The following is an 18,103-nucleotide window of genomic DNA, read 5'->3' on the forward strand; positions in this document are numbered from 1 at the left end:
CTTTGATATTAGAAGATTCCTAGGTAAAGAAAGTAGCCATAATGTTTCTTGTCTGTATTTAAATTATTGCCATCATTATTCAACTGAATTTCCAATTTACACTTAATCTTACCTTAAAATGTTTAGTGTTTCCCCATGTTGTTTCTCAAATAGATGTAGGCAGGATCTCTGGAAGGGATAATTAATGAAAAATGTCATCACCTAACTCTTTCTGAAATATTTAAATAAAAAAGGAAGATGTATTAAGCTAAAAGATACCAATACAATTTTCTTATCTCAATGTGCTTTATTTTCTGAGTGCTTCTAGGTTTCTTTCCAGTGTATAGCAACTGAAATATTTCCACAAATTTATTTCTGAAATAAAATATATCAGGCTGAGAGATTTTAAGAGCAATTCCATTTTTATATCATGCATCTCTTTTCCATATTCTAGTTTAGAGAGCTCAGTTGAGCAGGTTTGCTACATCATTTTTACTGTAATAACGAAGATTTTTATCAGATCCCTTGACAAAACCATTCACTTTACCTTTGTATGTCTGTCCATGTTGCTCCCTACATCTGAAAATCCCCATTTTGTCTCCACTAACCAATCTGCAACCATCCTTCATAACCTTATTTGATATTATCTTGCTTATGTATATGTGCTTATTTTCATATTTTTCTCTATTCTTGAAAAGATTTGAAACAGCCTATAAAACGACACACAGGAGATGTAATAGCAACAGTTAAAAGTAAGGCAAGAGAAGAAAGTAAAACCAGAGAGGAGCTGAAACACAGCAAGGAATGAGTTTAAAAATGCATATCACCGCAACTTGCACATGTGCAATAGGTGAACATAAATCTAGCCCTAAATTTTCTGGCAGCCAACATGAAAAGAGAAACCTCATCAGTCACTCAATTCAGTGTCCATGCCAAATTTCCCAACAAAGTGTAATTGTTCTTGGTGCTCAGAACAGTCAGAAACTTTCCCGGGGATCTTCAAAATAGATGGTGTAATTAGCAATCATTATAACTTTGTTACCATTCATACAACAAGATACACAGGACTGCTTATTAAAATGAGTCTTGACGCAAGCCCAGTGGTACATGCACAGACACAACACAGAGAAAAGCTGCCCTTCTGAGAGGTAGAAAGAGAAGGCAGGGATGGCCGACCCAACAAAAGAGTGTTCCAGGCTCACTGATCAGTTTTGACTCAGAAATTTAATTCAGAGTTTCAGGAGGTGGATGAACTTGGCAGTCCTCTCTAAATGTTGTTCCTCCCAGCTTTTGATTAATGTTGTGTGGTGACAGCAAACGCATCGAGAGAAGCATTCTGTGTGCCATTGAGTCATCCTCTGGTATCCAAGCAGAGCCCAGAGCTGGGGCTAGAGTTCGTATCCTTTCCAGAAGGTGGGGACTCTGCAGACTTGCCATCAAGACAAATGTCTGATGCACAGCCAGGCCACTTGCCCCCCAAAAAGGTGAGCAAAGGAAGCGCTAGCAAGGCAGGCCAGGATGATTCCCAGAAAATTCTTCTGAACCCATTGTAGAGCCAGATGAACAGGCAGATGATGTCCCAGTTCCATTAGCATGGACAAAATAGCATTAGTCTGAATTAGTTGAAGATAACCAGACTCCCATTTCAGGCAAAATAAAACATGCACAAAGCCCTGAAAGCATTTTTAGCTTTGAGCAGACTACTTCTGTGTGTTCCATGACAAACCATTATGAAATGCACATCTAGGAAATAGAAACAAGTTGTAGGGGATTATTATTTATTTATAAATCCGCAAAAAGATAAGACTATCCAGCAAAGACAATAACTTGTTTGGAAAGAGAAAAAAGAAGAAAAGGCCAAGTGGCCTTTCTTTTGGACAATAATTGGCCAGTGGGGTCAGAGGCTTGTTCAGGCCACTCCTTATTTGAAATAATAGAGCTTTAATATTCATGTAAGAGTGTTTGCTTGTTTTCTCTATAGCCAAGAGAGAGAGGGGTTGAAGTCAGCCTAACCGGATCATTATGAGCCAAGTTTTAAAGAAGGAAAAACTAAATACAATCCTTTATAATCCCAAAAGCTATCGTCTGCCATGTTGAAAGACTGTTCCTATTGGCTCTGATCTGAGCAGAACCATAATAGGGGAAGTTTTATAAAATTGCTCTTGTACTCAGAGCAGGCAGAAACTTTCCCTGAGATCTTCAAAATAGATGGTATAATTAGCAATCATTATAACTTTGTTACCATTCATACAACAAGATACACAGGACTGCTTATTAAAATGAGTCTTGACACAGGCTAGTGGTACACACACAGCCACAATACAGAGAGGCTCTGTCTACACTGAGCTATTCAAACAGCCAAATCTTATATACAAGGATAAAGAGCAAGGGATTTTCAATAAGTGCACCAACAATTCAATATCTCTAACATATCTATTTATCTAGGAGAGACTGAAGAGGTTAGCGGTGGTCTTTAAAGGAATAAACTTTGCTTAATGTTTACTGTTCCACATATAAAGCATTAGTCTATGAAAACTAAACTCTTAATTTGATAATAAAATACCTGGCATACAGTTTAGGGCTATTGTCCAATAAAGGATAGCTATAACTTATTAAGCAGTGACAGATTTTATTTTCTTGGGCTCCAAAAATCACTGTAGATGGTGACAGCAGCCATGAAATTAAAAGATGCTTGCTCCTGGGGAAAAAAAGCTATGACAAACCTAGAAAGCATATTAAAAAGCAGAGACATCACTTTGCCCGCAAATGGTTTTTCCAGTAGTCACATACGGATGTGAGAGTTGGACCATAAAGAAGGCTGAATGCTGAAGAATTGGTGCTTTCGAATTGTTGTGCTAGAGAAGACCTTGAGAGTCTCTTGAATTGCAAGATCAAACCAGTCAGTCCTAAAGGAAATCAGCCCTGAATATTCATTTGAAGGATTGTTGCTGAAGCAGAAGCTCTAATACTTTGGCCACCTGATGTGAAGAGCCAACTCACTGGAAAACCCCTGATTCTGGGAAAGATCGAAGGCAAAAGGAGAAGGAGATGGCAGAGGATGAAAAGGTTAGATACCATCACTGACTCAGCGGACATGAATTTGAGCAAACTCTGGGAGATAGTGGAGGACAGAGGAGCCTTGTGTGCTCCAGTCCACGGGGCTGCAGAGAATCAGATACAACTTAGCGACTGAACAATAACAAAACATAATTTAGGACAGGAAATACAATCCTCTTAGAGTACAAAATAAACTATACTATTCATCCAATCAAGTGAAGCTGTACCTATAGCATAAATAATGGTGGAAAAGTTGAGGAGAAAGGCCCTTGAATATCTTTGGAGGAAAAAAATTACTTCCCTAGAATCTAACTATACATTATTTAGTACAGTAGCCTAACACAGATTCTGATGTGAACTGTTTTTTAAGTAGTGATAAAATTTGAAATAAGTTTTCAACTGTATGAAGTTCTAATCTGTCACGTGAGATTTTTAGTACATGTGATAGCTCATTAATCTCCCTGTGGAGGTTTTAAGTTGTTCTACTCTCTATATGCAGAAAGTGGATCCCCTCTTGAGAGTTTAAATAGTTCTCAACTAATAGGATGCCACATCAAATATCTGAAAACCACTTTCAACCTGTTCCCTAGACCTGCCATAACAAAGTAAATTTGTTACCTCAGCAATGTCCCTATCTACAAATAAGGTCATATTCTGAGATACTGGGGGTTACAATTTCAACACATCTTTTCAAGGGAACACAATTCAACCCACTATACAGTCCTAACGTATTCTAACTTATACAGTCCTGAACTTATTCTACAGAATTGAAGGCTCTTTAAAACTGGCAGCTTTAAGCAGTAATGAGGATACCTTGCCCATCCAACTGTAAGTGACCTTGTACCTAAAGAAGTGACCTTTCTATTCCTCATCATGAGAAAGGGACAGCTCTCTTATTGTTTGAGGAGCCACAACATAAGCCATGGAGTGTGTCTTTCTGTTGTTCTCCACTGATGAGAGGCTGTACAGATTGGTGGTTGATTGCGCAGAGCCCGGGGCCCCACTGCCTGGGTTCAGACTCTAGCACCACCACCTCTAGCTGTGGGACCTTAGACAAGTCTTTTACTGTCTCTGGTCTGCAGTTAACTAGCCTGTAAATGGAGATAATAATAGAACTTCCTCATGGAGATGTTTTGAGATTCAAATGAGCCAATATGTATGAAATGCTTAGAACAGGGCCAAGCACCCAAGGAGCACTATTTTAATGTTAGATATTTTAAGCTGTTTCAAAGTTAAATATTTAAAATAAATGTATTGTTTTTCAATATGAGGAATAAAATGTTCACGTCTCAATAGAAAACTATCAAGGAAGCTAGGTTTCCCACAAGAACCCCCTTTATGACCCTCATTCCATATTCTCTCTACCTAGTTGTAATTTCTTTTATTTTTAATGTCTTTTCTCCATTAATAATCATGTACCAAGAAGCCTCTCAGTCTAGTGTTGGCTCCACTTTGATCACTCTGTCATGTCGCTCGATTTCACCAATGTATCAATAATAGAAGGCAATTGCTTCTTGGATAACATCTTCATCTCTGGACAACTGACCTCCTCCAGGTAACTATAGACAAGTTCCATGTTTTCCATTTCTTCTACATCCTATAAAACTCAGAACAATATAAAGAACATAAGCAGGTTCTGGATAAACCCCAAATGGTTGAAAGGTAAATACAAAGTAAACCAAGACACTAAGAAGAGGATCCTTTATTGCAGACTAGTTTGCATATCTAAAGATCATTGCTGTGAACCATTTTTGTTCACAAATGCTCAGAAAACTCCAGCAAAGGCATAGAGTACAAAACCTAAGAAGAGATTACAGCTGGGAAGAATTGGCTTCAGGCCTAACATTGCTTTATCATGGTTCTGGCAGGTAATCAATAGGAAATTCTGTTGCATAGACATAAATCATAATTGAGTTTTCATCAGTCTTGTGCCAAGTGTGTGCCTGTATGAAATCCAGGATCTCAGTGCCAAGGTGCCTTATCAGTCCATATGCAAATATGCCTTTTGATGAAATCAAAGAATAGCAGAATTCAGAGGAGACTGCACCTCGTGCTGCCAAAGTCAGGTAGACATTTAACTCTTCATATTGGCCAGTGACTAAAAACTGCCTGCGAAGGGGGAGGCATTTCTCATGCAATGCTGCTCTTTAAATGCTCAAGGGTATTCAGAAATGGGAAAAAAAAAAATCAACTCACAATGTTTATTCCCCCTAAGATAGTATTCAAAAAAATCTCTTACCAAAATCCCTAAAAACTTAATCAAAATTTATTAAAAGACCATTAACTAATACTAAAAATAAGTTTTATATACAGTTTTCTCAAGGCAAAATGGAAAAAAATAGTATTAGCAACTATCTCCTCTAAATGTCAAAAAGAAGACAAAATTTCCAGACTTTCATCCCTCTCTCAAAGATAACACATCTAAAACTCAAGATGGTTTAAATTGAAAAGCTTTAAATCTATGTTCATTTATTTTGAGAGTTGATGGCTAGATTAAATCAAGCTTATAGATTTATAACAATCTGAACTTTTAAAATTCTTTCAAACACCTTCAAGCATACCCTTTTTTTGTTTAGATCAACCACCAGAACTTTTTTTTAAGACACTAAGGACTAACTATCCGAGATAATATTTTACCTAGATATTTGCTCAACAATTCAAACTGCTTCCCATTGCTTACAACATACACACAGAGAAAGAGATTTTCTAGACCAGCACTTCAGTACAGTAGCCACTATCCATATGTAGTTATATAAATTTAAATCATTCAAACATAATTAAAATTAAAAATTCAGTTCTGCGCTCATACTGGCTACATTTCAAGAGCTGAATACCACATGTGCCTAGCAGCTACAGTATCCTATGACATAAGTATAGAACATTTCTATCATCACAGAAAGTTCTATTGGACACTGCTGCAAGTCTGTACCATGCTTCTTACATCCAGAAAGATCTGCGCTTTGTATCATGACAGAGGGAAAGGCCCCTTTTCTCTCTGCATTCTGCAGAGAATCCAGATCTCACTACAGCCACATCTGTTATGAAGAGTGTCCAAAGAAAGGGCCACTATTTCCCACCCTGAGCCCACATGCATATGGGAAGAACTAAGAGGCCTCTCCTCCCAGCATGGGAGAGGAAAAGCCTATCAAATTTGCTCTGGGGAAATACAGATGCAGGATGTCAGCAAGATGGCAGAGTAGGAGATTCAAGCCCTCATACTCCCAAAGAAACATCAATTTTAGTCACCATTCATAGACAGGAATACCCCTGTGGGAACCTGGAAGTCCAGGGGAGAATTTAGAGCACTTCCTTTGAGGATAAAATAAACAAACAAACAAGGATAGAGGCACTGAAGAATAGAAGAGTTTCACATTCCCTGTGTCAACCATCCTCCACAGCTTCACAGCTCAATGCCAGGAGAGACCCCTCAACCCATGATTTTACCCACAAGGAAAAGTAAGAGCAGAATGAGCACCCATCTTCCCCAGCCTAGTGGGACATAGGCCCCAAAGCCCACTTCTACCTTACCCTATCCAGAGCATCAAGGGGATCCGCCTGGCCGAATGGTCTTGGGGGGAGTAGGAGCAGGGCAAAAGGGCTGGGGTCACAGAAACCACTGTGCAGATCTCAAAAACTGACCACAGACCCTAGAGGCTGGCCCCCAAACCCCATCAGACACCCCACTGGCAGCCACCCCCCAAACTGGATGGCATGTGGCCCAGCAGGCTACTTGTATCCTCCCAAGACGGTGCACGTGAGCCTCCACAGACCGTGTATGGGAGCCTCTGCATAGGGCATTACAAACCCTTGCAGATAGCACACGGATATCCCAGGTTGGCTTGACGTTACAGGACTGGGAGAAAGTGTACAACCCTGAATACTCTTCAGAGCACAGACCTGGGGTAAATAACAAAACCAACCCACAGCATGAGAAAAAAATATTTGTTAAATCATATGCAGTGTGTGTGCTGGAGAAGACTCTTGAGATCAAAGAGATCAAACCAGTCAATCCTAAAGGAAATCAAACCTGAATATTCACTGGAAGGACTGATGATGAGGCTGAAAATCCACTACCTTGGTCATCTGATGCGAGGAGTCAACTCATTGGAGAAAATCCTGATGCTAGGAAAGATTGAGGACAAAAGAAGAGGGTGACAGAGAATGAAACGGTTGGATGGTATCACCAAATCAATGGCCATAAGTTTGAGCAAACTCTGAGGGATAGTGAAGGACAGGGAAGCCTGGTGTGCTGTGGTCCATGAGATTGCAGAGTCTGACACAACTTAGCAATTGAACAACAATACAGTATATGACAAGGGATATATTCAGCACCCATAAAGAATTCTTAGAGCTCAACAGTAAAGCGACTTATAACCTGAATGAAAATGGAGAGAATATTTGAACAGTCATTGCTCAAAAAAAATTAACCAATAGCAAGTGAAAACATGCTCAACATGGTTACCCGTAGTGACATTCACTTGAAAAACAACGAGAAACCACTGAGCACTCACTGAGATGGCTATCATAAAAAGACAGAGCATCAGAAGTGTTGACAAGGTTTCCCCATGAAGCAGGGTGTGTTGACCCATGGCAGAGCACACTTGCTTCTGAGGGAGAGGCATTCCCGATACAGACCAAGGAGAAAGTGCAAGTCTGTGCGAGATTGCATTATAAATGCCCACCTGAGTGTTCTCAACTTTGTCAGCATGAAAAAGGGAAGAAGGGTATTTCTGGACTCTCTGATGCTTTCGTGCCTTATCACCTGGGGCCCCAAAGAGCTACAGAATCCACAAACTTTTTAATCTCTCTAAAGAGGATGATGTCCACCCCTGTGTTGTGAGAAAGCCCCTAAACAAAGAAGAAACTTACAACCAAAGACCCAACATTCACCGTCTTGTTACGCCATGTTATGCAACGTAAACATTGGTGTATCGCTCTGGAGAAACAGCACATTAAGCAAAATAAGAAAGAGGCTGCAGAACATGCTAAACTTGTGGCCAAGAGAATGAAGGTAGCCAAAGAGAAAGACGGGGAACAGATTGCCAAGAGATGGAGAATGTCTTCTCTGAGAACTTCTGAGTACAGTCAAAAATGAGATGTTCTAAGAGTAATAAATTGTTGTTTCTTCACTAAGTTGTGTCTTTGCAACTCCATGGACTGTAGCCCACCAGGCTCCTCTGTCCATGGCATTTTCCAGGCAAGAAGACTGGAGTGAGTTGCCATGCCCTCCCCCTGGGGATCTTCCCAACCCAGGGATTGAACATGGGTCTCCTGCACTGGCACGTAGATTCTTTACCACTGAGCCACCCATAACAAATAAATAAAATCAGATAAAAACCAAAAACAGAGTGTATAATGAAAAAATATCTCTAGATAATTTTCTGCTTCTTCAATTTACAGTGTAATATGGGGTGATTAATAAACTTGCTATATTCATGGAACACAGGAGTTATTAAATTAATGTCACATTAAAAAACCAGATAAGAGGTAGCATACTTATTAACATGGAAAGCCATTTCACTGTTACATAAATAACTACTTTATAAACACTTACAAATATGTTTTCCATGCAATGAAAAGAAGTGAAAGTATTAGTCACTCAGTCACGTCCAACTCTTTATGACCCCATTTACTATGGCCCCCCAGGCTCCTCTGTCCATGGAATTCTCCAGGCAAGAATACTGGAGTGGGTAGTGATTCCTTTCTCCAGAGGATCTTCCTGACCCAGAGGTTGAATCCAGGTCTCTTACATTGCTGGCAGATTCTTTACCATCTGAGCCTGTAATGCAGGAGACCAGGTTTGATCTCCTGGCAGGCTACAGTCCATGGGGTTGTGACATGACTGAGCAACTAACACTTTTCATGTAACATCACCAGAGAAATCCTGTCTCACAGAGAAAAATCAGAATGTTTAAAATTACCAAAAGCTTTGAAGTCCAGTGCCAGGTATAGCATAAGTGTCCAATTAATATTTATAGACTGATGGGGGGGAGGGAATATTTATGTATAAATAAGAATATTGACTATAGGAATACACATGATTTTTTCACACAGTATTTCAATACCATGTTCAGTTTGGAGCCTGAAACTTAAGTGAATAGAGAACTTGGAATAGTTCCAGAGAAAAGCAATGAAAATGATTAAAGACTTGGAAAATGGGGCCTATAAATCATGAGTACAGGAACTGGGGCTTATTTAACCTGAAAGAAAAAGCTACATGACTGCACCAGATTCTTATATCTGAAAGTGAAAGATGGGTGAGATTTGCCATCACCCGTCCATACAGCGCTGCAAGCAGAAATCCAGAAGTGGCAAAGATATTTTCCAAGTATTAGTAGTATTTCTGTGAACCTCTGTCTCTTTTCTTGTGGTTTTTAAAACAACCAACAGCGGCCCTGGGACAAGCTGGGTGTGCATTGATTAAACCCACAAACATGTATCTAGTGCCACCGTGGGCCAGTTGCCTTGCTGGGTATTACGGAGAGACAAGAGTAGGGTAATGTGTGACTCCTAACCTCAGGAGTGTAGAGGATTAGTCCAGGAGACAACCATGTAAAGACGGTTGCTGGATGTCAGGGAATCTCCTCTACAGATGATACACAGTGTCTCTAAGAAAGGCACAGGAAAGTTCACTTGGGAGGCTGGGGTAAAAAAAAAAAAAAAAAAAGTTTCTTTACCAGGGTCTTAATGCTGCAAATGAGTTTGTTGAGCAGAAGTGGGCAGGAGAGCACTTAGGACATTCTGTGTGAACAGACATCAAGCACAGGAAAATCCAGGCATGTGAGATGGACACGTGAGAGCTTGAACCAGTCAGGAGGGCCGGAGCAGATAAGGGAAATGTTATCACATCCAATTTGCAGATGAAGAAACTGAGGGTCAGTGTTCTCAGTGATTTGGGCAAGGTTATCAGCAATCAAGATCAGAGTTGGGACTTGAACTCACAAGTCCTGATCTCCAGTTGTTACTCCTTTAGCAATTCTAAGGTGCCATGGTGTGTCAGATAAATATTTCTTTCCATTAGAGCTGAAATTATTATCAACAAAAAATTCATCTTGTTGAGTAATTTGAGGGGGAGATGATGTTATCATGGTCATATGGTGAAAAGTCACTGGATTCTGTGTACACACACACACACACACACGTTATTTATAAATAGAGTTTAATTTAGCCAAAATGTCATTTACTAATGAATAATGCATCTCCACTTCATTTGTTCAGTTATACCCCACATAGTAAAGATGAGAGATGTGAACTAGAATTAAATTATTTTCAATTTTTTATTTTAAACTGAAACAAAATGTACCACATACCTGAGCTGCAGGAAGACAGCTTTCTATTATCACTCCTGCTGCAGCCTCACATCTTCTCTTTTCCTCATGTTTTTAATGAAAATCTTCAGTCAATCTAACAATAATCAAAAAATGATTCTGGATCAACATACATAAAATGTGGGGAAAGAAGCAGCTTGCTGGAGTCCAGGCAAATCACAAAATAAAACAGAAGTCATTGGCGAGTTAGAGATTTAGTTTATTTGATCTGTTTTCTCTATAATTGGAAGCTAGCAAAATTACTTCTGAAGTTTTGGATATTAAGAATATAGAATTCCTGAATCTGAATGTTTCTGTCTCCATAATTGACTGATAATGAAGGAAAAGTGCACTTCCTATTCTCTTTAGTCTTTGTGTACAGACACAAGGACCTAACTGCAGATAAAAGGCTGCTGAAGAAGACCTGATTGTCCAAAAAAAATATCAAGACTCAAACATACAAAACATCATTACTTCATTCATTCTAATGTTTCTTTTTTTCACATAACCCCAAAATATAATGACTATTGTATTCATTTTCTACGTGCAAGACAGAAATCCATCTTAAACATATCCCTCTTCTAAAAATCCACTGTTTATTAGAAGGTTCCTAGATAAACTCCCAATTAAATAAGTTGCCCTAGAAAACCTCATACCAATATTCCTATGTGATCACAGTTTCAGAATGACCTTTTTTCTTGCCCCATGCCTGGAAATCACCTTAAAATTCAATATCGGAGGATGAACTTTCCTGGTTCAATTTCCCAAGTGTCCTAATCGCAATTATATCCAGTGTGTTGGTAGTTACTCTCAGGAAGTGTTCAAGGACACGAAAGCTCGCCTCTCTATCTTGGTCTTCTAGCCCCCCTCTCCTAGCATGGAAATGCTGTATTAAGTAAGGAAGATGCAACTGTGCTGGGTGGTCACAACGGCTGTGATTACCTCTATGCGCTTGCCTTACAAAGGCACTGAAAAGTCACTGAGAAGTGGGGCAATTTCTTAGCCATTAATTTGGGAGAATCCTGGCTGCCCTAATATGGTTTAAAACATGAACATCATGACCTCAATGTTCTCAAAAGGTGTTAGTCTCCCTGTCTGTCTTTCAGGGAAGTCCTGAGTTATTTTGCTTAGAAAGAGTGGATGCATTTAAAAGCAAATAGTCCTGAGTATAGCTTGAGTACATGTCTGAACTCTTGGCTTCAGGTCGAGCTAACCTACAAAAGTGAGAAATATAAGCTTGGCCTATTAGTGAGCCCTGATCGGCTCTGACACCACTGAGGAGAGTGACTTCGGGACTAGCTAGTACGCATGCACTGGCTGGGAGTCCACACAAGCTGGTTGCCCAGGGTGATGGCTGGAGGCAGAAGCCCCTCTCACCTAAACCTGCAGGTGCAAAAGCCAGAGGAGTCATTTAAGCTCCTGTCCTAAATAATATGACTCGGGTTAAAACTAGAGAGATGCATTGGCATAGGTCTTTATATTGATGTAAAGAGACCCAGAGGTAGGAAGCAGGGCCTGAATTGAAGGTAAGCAGGAAGGTGTTTGAGGAAACTGCATAATGTATTGGGTGGATGGTGGGATTTATTTTAAAGTCCATAGATGGAGCTGACTCACTACAGGAGAATCCCTCCCCTAGCCAGGCTGAGTGCATTTGCCCAGGCTACTGCTGCTGCTGCTGCTAACTCGCTTCAGTTGTGTCTGACTCTGTGCAACCCCATAGACGGCACCCTACCAGGCTCCCCCATCCCTAGGATTCTCCAGGCAAGAACATTGGAGTGGGTTGCCATTTCCTTCTCCAATGCATGAAAGGGAAAAGTGAAAGTGAAGTCGCTCAGTCGTGTCCGACTCTTCGCCACCCCATGGACTCAGCCTACCAGGCTCCTCCATCCATGGGATTTTCCAGGCAAGAGTACTGGAGTGGGGTGCCATTGCCTTCTCCGTTGTCCAGGCTGGTACACTCCTAAATCAGAGGTACATTCTCAGGTATGTTCTGCAGTCTCTACCCTTTACTGCTGATGCATAAAATGAAGCCAATGGAGCTGAGGAACTCTTTAAAGCACATTTTGGCTGTCTTGGGAAAATCAGCACTAGTTACTAGGTTCTAGTGTAGTTGACAGAATTTCAGCAGAGAGCCCAGGACTGGTATGCAGGCATGTGAGGAAGACGATGGAGTGGATCGCCACAAGTACATCCCACTGTTCTCCTCCCAGGCAGGTGGTATCCATGGGTCAGATGAAAGAGATTACAGGGTGAGCTGAAATTCTACCAACTATTAGAATAATAGTGGTACCAGGAGATGCAGAAAGAACTGGACATGGTATTTCAGGTGGAGGAAAGCAGTGGAATTTTATTTGTTTTATATCCACATTGGCTGCTGTGTGGATCAGTTGTGTAGTCTTTAAAAGATCCAGTTAAGAGTGTTCTTCTTTCAGAACAGACTGATATGCTCGCTCTGCTGCTGCTGCTGCTAAGTCGCTTCAGTCGTGTCCGACTCTGTGCAACCCTATAGACGGCAGCCCACCAGGCTGCCCCATCCCTGGGATTCTTCAGGCAAGAACACTGGAGTGGGTTGCCATTTCCTTCTCCAATGCATGAAAGTGAAAAGTGAAAAGTGAAAAGGAAGTCGCTCAGTCGTGTCCGACTCTTAGCGACCCCATGGACTGTAGCCCACTAGGCTCCTCCATCCATGGGATTTTCCAGGCAAAAGAGTACTGGAGTGGGGTGCCATTGCCTTCTCCATATGCTTGCTCTATTAGTCTGTAAATTTTCAAAAGGTAAATGGAACTATAGATAGACAGCATCCTCCAAACTGGGATTTAAGTGGTTGTGCTATATCAGATCCTAGCAGATTCCTTGATGAATAGGGAGGGTATCAGAGAATGGTGCCCTGGTGGGAAGGATCAGGACTGGGAGTAAGCCCTAATTTGGTTTCTCCTGGAGGACGCCCATATCAGTCAGGTCAGGCTAACATCTGCAAACCCTCTTTCACTCCCGTAAGATTGCTGCCCAAATGTCACCTTATTGAAGAGTCCTTTTATGGCCACCCCACACAAGATAGAAGTCCCATACTTATTTTTCTTTATTTTTCTTCTACATCATGACCATTGTCTATAGCACTATATATTTTACTGAGTTATTTATTCTCTGTATCCTCTCACTAGCACTTAAGTACCATGAGGCCAGGAACTTGACCTGTTTCATTCACTGTTGTACCCCTAGCACCTAAGTCAGCGCCTTCGTATTAGCCATTTAATAGTTATTTGTGCCGTGACTAGTACATGGTGGGAGGGATAAATTGAGAAATTGGGACTGGCATACACATACTACAATATATAAAATAGATAACTAATATGAATGCACTGTAGAGCACAGGGAACTCTACTCAATACTCTGTAATAACCCATATAGGAAAAGACTCTAAAAAGAGGGGATATATGTATATTTATAGACTTCGCAGGTGACTCAGTGGTAAAGACTCTGCCTGCCAATACAAGAGATGCAGGAGACACAGGTTCGATCCCTGGGTCAGGAAGATTCCCTGGAATAGGAAATATTAACCCATTCCAGTATTCTTGTCCTGGAAATCCCATGGACAGAGAAGCCTAGTGGGCTACAGTCCATAGGGTTACAAAGAGTCAGACATGACTGAGTGACTGAGCACACACACACACACATATCTGCCAAATGTAGCAATTTAATCATGTACTTGAGGTGTCATTATTCTTTTGGGGGTTCCTGCAACCCAGCAAAACAAATTCATTTTTGAAAAAAATTTTAAATTAAATAAAATTATTTTCTATTTCTTGTATATATATAATTACACAACCAGGAAACTTAACAATATTAAAAATATAGCCTAAACTAAAAATAAAAATAGTACATGGTAACTTCATTCATGATAACATATGCTCAGTAGCACTCTCTTTCCTATTTATCTAAGTCAATAAATTCAATCATTCACTTCCCCTCTTCCCTATCCATAATTTGAGTTGCACTGCCCAAATGAAAAAAAGATCAGATGGTCAGCAAGTTCTATCTTAGAGCATTATATCACACTGATGTCTCTTGTATGAGGGGATGAATGCCGAATAGTTAGCAGATGAGAGGTTGAATGTTTTTACTAAGTTGATTTAACATAAGTATGCTCTCCATATAGCTCTGGAAGATAAAGATAAAGACAGAAATTGGGCATGGCATGACACAAGGCACTTGACATGCATTATCACATTTAATCTGTACAGCCATCTTGCAAAATAGAGGAAACTAAAGCTATTTCACCTAAGAGAAAACTATGTCTCAGTGATATTAAGTTAGTATCACAGTAGAATTCAAAACAATGTCTGTCTGACTCCAAAAGTCTATGGTCATTTTACCACATCACTGGAGTGAGACAATGAAATACGCTTAACACAAGTGCAACTTCCTCAGAATTTAAGCATCATTTTAATGGTCACAGTTTATAAGAAAAAAACCCTAGGTTCATTTCCAAGAATACTTATTTCATGCTGTTATGAAAATACTTGACAATTAGAGTCAACTCTTGCTATTTTTAGACATATTATGCAAGATTTTGGCTCACCCAGGGCAAATCTTTGTTTAAAGCCCGTTTATTAACCAATAGCACCTACTCTGTTTAATGAATTGTCTTGTTGATATTATTGGCATTTTGTACCCTGCCTACTTAATTGCTGTGCTCTAAAATAATCGATGTCTTTTGCCTCACCAAAGCCAAAGCCAAGGCAAATTATGAGACAGAGAGATGCTTCTGGCTCCTCCCATCCCTTCCTTGTTAGAACCTCACTAGAGGAGATCAGAGAAACAAAAGAATATAGGCTGCAAGAATTGCTCACTTAACAGTAGGTCTGACACGTAAAGGTCAATAACCAGAATCCTAGTAGGCCATCCCAATAGCCAATGTTCAGCTGGCTTGGATGGTGTTTCTAATCTTAGAAGTCAACAAGGTAGTAATCACTTCTGTGTGCACCATACTGAGTGTCTTCTAGATTATTATATAGTGCTCACAATATGAGAATTTACTGTTGGCTCTAATTTACAAATGAGATGTTGAGAACCTTCACTAAACTTAGATATAAAGGAACTAGAATCCACCCAGGTTTATCTGACTCCAGGGCCTGTGTCCTTCTCCACCAAACTATGGTACAGACCAGGAGCGTTCCAGGTCAGAGAAGCCATGGGCATCTCAAATCCCAGTGCCCATCTGCGGAAGCAGGACCTTTAGCTCATGGCTAGATAGAAAAGGGTCATGGGACCAGGCTTAGCTAAGCATACCAGGGCCTGATACACATACTATTAATACATGTGACATAAGTCAATGAGGCTCACTTCAGTTCTCACGGAGAAGGTGATGGCACCCCACTCCAGTACTCTTGCCTGGAGAATCCCATAGATGGAAGAGCCTGGTGGGCTGTAGTCCATGGGGTCTCGAAGAGTCAGACACGACTGAGCGACTTCACTTTCACTTTTCACTTTCATGCATTGGAGAAGGAAATGGCAACCCACTCCAGTGTTCTTGCCTGGAGAATCCCAGGGATGGGGGAGCCTGGTGGGGTGCCGTCTATGGGGTCACACAGGGTCGGACACGACTGAAGCGACTTAGCAGCAGCAGCAGCATGGCATCTCAAAAGTTTTTGGATGGAAGCATACACAAGGACCTAACTGCAGATAAAAGGTTTCAGAAGAAGACCTGATAGTCCAACAAAAATTATCAAGACTCTTAAACATACAAAACATCATTTACTTCATTCATTCTACTCATATTTTTCATACAACCCCAAAATATGATGGCTATTGTATTAATTTTATACATGCATCTGTTATCTACAGATAACACCTTAAACATATCCCTCTTCTAAAGCTATAATTCTGAACTACAGATGAATTAATCAAGGTACTTCCCTGTTATAATCAGCTTTCATCATCACCAGATTTACCCCTGAACAGGGTACTTCTCTAGTTACTCTGCTTGGGTCCTCCCATTCCGGCCCTTGCCTCACAGGTACAGGTGAAATCAAGAGGATTTCAAGGAAAGCAAAGAAATGCTGTGATCCAGGTAGCCCTAAGAATCAATCAAGTAGTTCCCCCATGGAGCGACCCAACCCTCAGTCTGAACACTGGATAATATAGCCTAGTCAGGCCACAGGTTTTTAAAAAATATTTTATTAAGGGTCTTTACAGAGCAACATCCAAACTCCAGATCCTGCCAAGGACACCCTATTATAGTTGAGTACTGGCTGGAGCATGGTAGGTGGCTCCAGCTTCCCACTCTTCTGTTCAGAGATGGGGGTGGAAGGGGCTTCTTAGGGCCAGTCTTACCACTTGGGTCCTCAGGCAGCATGACTTCACTTTGATGCCCAGCATATCCTGTCTGAGTAGCACATGGCACACAGCAGTGTCACCATGGTATTTAACAGAGTCCTGGATTATTAGGCCATCCACAAACTTTGTGGACTTAGCCCTATGTCCTCAGAATTTCCTAGTACTGTGACCTCACAGGCTTTGACCCCACCCTTCATAATAGGCAGCACATCTTAGCAGACCCTCCTCTGCACAGCGAGTTCTTCTAGGAGGCTGTAACGGAGAGACTTTGCCTGAGCAATGGTGCACAGAACTCTTGTGGCCACATTTTCAGTTTAGAGCTCAATACTGCCCTCAGGGAAGCCGAATCTCTTCTGAACCACAGCAGTCAATTTGCAGATGTGCTGGCCCTTCTCACCAAGAACGTTCTGCATCCTGGTGGCCAGAATAATGATTTCTGTCCTGGTTGGTGTAACTCAGACCTTCCCATTCCACAGTAGTCATCTTCAGTCAGTTGCTGAATGTGAAACCCATTCGGTTCAGTTTTGAAGATGCTATCAGTGACAAACTTCTCCACCTTGGAAATCTGTACCACTGTCTTGCTGCCATGTGTCACCATAAGAAAAGGCTACTAACATTTCTTGAGCTCATACTATGTACCAGATACTTTTTTGAGTTTAGACTTTTGAGGTTCAAATTTGAGTAGTCAAAATATGTAGTTTTGTTTATCTCTCCATATTTGCACTTATTTTTAACTACTCTATCTCTGAGTTGTGTTTCCTAAAACTTCACTGCAGTAGAAGTTTTTCAAGTAAAGAAAGGAAATTCAGGCCAGGAAATAAGTGGCATGAATAAATGACTGGAAATGTGAAAGGTCTCTACCTGCTTTGGGAAAAGATGAGAAGATGGGTGAAATACAAGACAGTGGACGTGGTGGGCGATGAGGACAGTCACAACTTTATTTTACTCTGTGGGGGAAATTTCAGGAGGGAGATTATAGAGAAATAATTGGAGGTGGATAAGAACCTTGTAACATCCAGTCCTTTATAACACCTTTTATTACCCTATAACATCATACTCCTTTCGTCTCAGTCACTTCAGCACTCAGTCCATCTCATTCTCAGGAGTAATGTGCTCTGAAATCTAACCATTTTAACTTAGCATCTGTTCCACGGAAAGCTTGATTTCTGCAAGAAAAATCAGGATGGATTCCCAGTTTCTCCTTAATCCAACCTTCATTCACAGGGCTTTCCTCATTCTCTTTGATGTGAATTTTCAGAATATCATTGTGTATAATCAGTATTCAAACATAAGTTCAATAAGCCCATCAAAAATCAAGTTCAAGTGTTTATGATACTTCTTACCAAAAAGAGAGTCCTCTCTTTCTGGCCATCAGAGTCACCACCATAAAGTATATGGGTTGGCCCTGCAAAGAGCACCAGGCT

General features: G+C 40.7%; 1 pseudogene; it reads right to left on the minus strand.

The window, feature by feature from the left end:
• Positions 1 to 4,492: 4,492 nt before the first annotated feature.
• LOC133256498 (small ribosomal subunit protein uS3-like) lies at positions 4,493 to 17,750 on the minus strand (annotated as a pseudogene).
• Between the last annotated feature and the right edge of the window lie 353 nt (positions 17,751 to 18,103).

This window comes from Bos javanicus, chromosome 11, assembly GCF_032452875.1.
Source record: "Bos javanicus breed banteng chromosome 11, ARS-OSU_banteng_1.0, whole genome shotgun sequence".
Classification (NCBI taxonomy): domain Eukaryota; kingdom Metazoa; phylum Chordata; class Mammalia; order Artiodactyla; family Bovidae; genus Bos; species Bos javanicus.